This window comes from Chrysochloris asiatica, unplaced genomic scaffold (genome assembly GCF_000296735.1).
Source record: "Chrysochloris asiatica unplaced genomic scaffold, ChrAsi1.0 scaffold00033, whole genome shotgun sequence".
NCBI classification, from domain to species: Eukaryota; Metazoa; Chordata; class Mammalia; order Afrosoricida; family Chrysochloridae; genus Chrysochloris; species Chrysochloris asiatica.
In genome coordinates, this window is record NW_006408551.1 from 263116 (window position 1) to 266852 (window position 3737).

Genomic DNA, 3737 nt, shown 5'->3' on the forward strand with positions numbered 1-3737 from the left:
AGTGACTGGCTTACAAGCTTTCAAAGGGAACCTAACTCCAGAGGATACAGGGAAAGGTAGAACTTCCACTGAGTTGTTTCCAACCTATCTGGATGGGGTTAATGAAGGGTGAGGAGGAGAGGACCCCTGTGGTTCAATAAGGAATGATTGCTATCAGGTCTGACAGTGAGTGTTGGAAAGGTAAATGTAAATGTTTAGTAACAAAAGGAGGAGAGTGGTTGATTTTGCAGTCCAGGAGCAGAGATTCCTGGAACCATCAAGGGAGAAGAGCGAAGTGTGGGACTATGTCTGGAGACACAGTGAAGCTAGGGATGGAGGCAGAGGTGATGACATGGATAGAAGGAGTGGCTGGGGACTCTGGACTCAGTGAGGGAGAGGGGTTGTTTGCTGGCAGCCTGAGGGCAGGTGTGTGGGGTGTACTCTTTGAGTGTCTGATGATGCATGCAGGGGATTGTGATCATTGCAATGAAACAAAGTACAGTAGGATGAATATAAAGATAATGTTCACCCATGTAAACTAACACATAATTCACAATAAAAATGTAAAAAAAGAAGATGAAGGTGGAAGGAATACACAAGAGTTGCTGTACCAAAAAGAATCTGTTGACATTCTATCATTTCAATAAATAGCATATGATCAAAAACCAATGGTATTGAAGGAAGAAGTCCAAATTGCACTGAGTCTATTTGCAAACAATAAGGAATTGATGAAATACCAATTGAGATGCTTCAACAAATTGATGCAGTCCCAAGAAATTTGAAGACTGATACATAGCCAACCAACACGAAAAGATCCACATTTGTGCCTCTGGACTCCATTCTGCCCTCCTACCACACAGAGCTTTGCCCAAGCAATTAACCCCATAATAAAACTCTTATATTACCATCAGGGAGTTGCCAATCTCTTCCTTTCATCTGGACACCTTAGTTATTGGTCCGTGCCCACAAGATACAAGTCTGTTAGTGTATTTCAGACTCTTTTAAGTGTTTTTCATCTTTCATATTTCTCCTTAGGGGAATTATCTCTTCAGCTTTCTTTTAGGGAAGCATTTATTTCATTATAAATAATTAGAAACTAGTGATTATTCCCCAGGCTTCAGCTTCATTTATCTCACAAATCTTTATGATGTTTATAAAGTGGGATCAAAAATTATCTGCCACTGAATATATGAGTCTATTAGAAATCTGTCATATCCCAGATACAGATATTGACATGAGTCGGTTATATGCAATAGTGAAGAAAAATCACATTACCTTTATTGTTTTTATAGCTCTGGTGAACAAAGGTAGCATGGTGCCATGACCTTGGATCTCCAAGGCCATTCTAGAAAGTGGCTCATAATAGTGACTTAGCAAGCAGAATTGAGCTGGCAGCGAGTAAGAGCATAGCCATATTCAGCTTTGTCAAAGCCTGTTTCTCTATAATCCAATCCTATTGACCAACTCATAATCTGGTACATTCCCCTTGTCTGCAGTGTCCTGGAGGGCTCCAATAAGAGGCATTATAATTTTAAGTAGGGGCAAACAATGTTGCAGTAGCTGGAGACATTAGCCTCAGGAAATACACTTAAAGAACCCTATACCCATTAAGAGGGGAAGGAGGAAAACCAAGAGACCATAGCCGACAAGCTAACAGGTGTGTCTAGGGCCTCTATCAGTAATACTCTGGTTTCCGAGCATATAGATACAGTATTCAGTTTTGACTATAACACATGTCCCATCTTAAGCAGCTTTCAGAATGTCCAGAGTATTCTGGTTTTGGGGGACTGCCTTCCTTATCAAGGTAATTTCAGGAGTTAATAGTTGAATGCTTTTCATCCTGTCATTCAGGATCTATTTTCAGAGCTTTAGTTTGTTCTACGATTTACACAGAACCCAGGAAAGGAACAAAAACAATTAAAAAATAATCTTACCAGTGAAAAACAGAACTTTATCCACCTCACTTAACCTCGTTTAAAGCTCTTCTTCTTGAGCCTTTTACAACTTGCTATATTCCTCAATTTGCTGTCTTTCAAATTCTAGCACAACCAGGCATTCTACTTTACAATAAAACCTCTTTAGTCCTCTTAAAAAAAAAAAAAAAAAAGTTGTTGTCAGTCCTGTTATCCTCCACTTAGACACAGAGGCTCACATACACCCTAGTGTGCCTACCCTGTCTATCCAGTTCCAACCAGAGGCTCCATGTCCTAATGGGTCACTATGATTCGAAACTGACTCAATAGCACTTAACACAATAACAATACAGCCTAGGTCTCTACTAACAGTTTCTAGTAGGCTTGGTATATTCAGGTCTGCTTTCACAACTTTTACCTGCAGCTAGAATTTTCCCATAGAGAATCCACCTCTTGAATGTATTCTGCCAACGGGATGGTCTTGAAATTGCTCAGGATTTCCAAAGTTAAGAGTGTATTCTGATCAACCAGAGCAAGTATTTGAGCCTTGTTTTTCTTGATCAATTTACTGTGACTTCTACATTAGGTCTCCATTCCCCTTGGACATTGCTGAGACATGCCAGAGACTTCATACCCCCTCTAATAGCTGGCAGGGTCCTTCCGCAGGCAATAATCAATGGAGATGGAGAGAAGTAGACCCCAAAGCACAGCGCTGTTACTCCAACTTCAACTTCTTCCACAAGTTATCTCTTTTACTGCCTTCACTGGCAACCACTAAGTTCTCAGTTTACTATCAATATCTCTCCAGAGACTTTCAGACAGTTAACTGTTCTTCAGGGTTTTTCAGCCTCCCCGTTCCCCCCCCCCTTTTTTTTTTTTTATCATGGCTTGTACCCTCTTCTCGCTAAACCTTTTGGGTTCATTTAAGTGGTCCATTCCTACCTGCAAGCTGTGTGTAGGTGTTGCCAGAGTGGTGGATCACCAGTAGGATCTGTCTATTTATGCAGGAATAATTCACTGTTTGTCCCCTCTGTAATGGACATCAACATGGTGCTGCCCCATGCACAGAGGGTGTATAAAGGGAAAGCAAAGGAAATAGATGGCTTCCTAAAATATGGCACATGTGCAGGAGCTTGCTTGGTCCTGTCGCCTCTTCCTGGTGCTTACTCACTCTTCTCATGACAGCTTTTGATGTCTTTATGGTCTGAGCAAGAGAAAGGGGCTAGAGCAATACTGGGCCTTAGCTGGAACTCTAGCTTAAAAAAGAGGAGGTGGCAGTGGCTAAGAGTGGGTGGCTGGATTCAAACTCTGCACTTGATCTGTCCACTCTCCCCTAACTGTTTCTTCCACTACCTCATTTCACCAAATCTAAGTGTTCACCCTGTTCATGGAGGCAGCTATTCAGATGGCAGCTTTGGCCTCACCCCTTTCTAACTGTACTTTATCTGCAGTGCTTTCACACATGACTTACTGGAAAACTAAACACAGATGATCAAATTGCTGAGAATAGTGACCCCAACGCTGGCTGCCACCTTTAGTCCTTTAGCCTCTTTTCCACACTTATGAGGGAGAGCAATTTCCTTCAACCCTGTTCTGAACCTTACTATGTTATTGTTGTCAGGTGCCATCGAGTCGGAACCAACTCATAGCGACTCCATGCACAGCAGAAAGAAACAATGTCTGATCCTAGGCCAACCTCATTACCGCTGCCACCCTTGATGCCATCAATGATGCCACCTGCCCAAACCATCTCGTTAGGGGTCTTCATCTTTTTCTCTCACCCTCCATCTTACCAAACATGACATCCTTCTCCAGCGAGTGTTCCCTCCTAACAATTATGTCTAA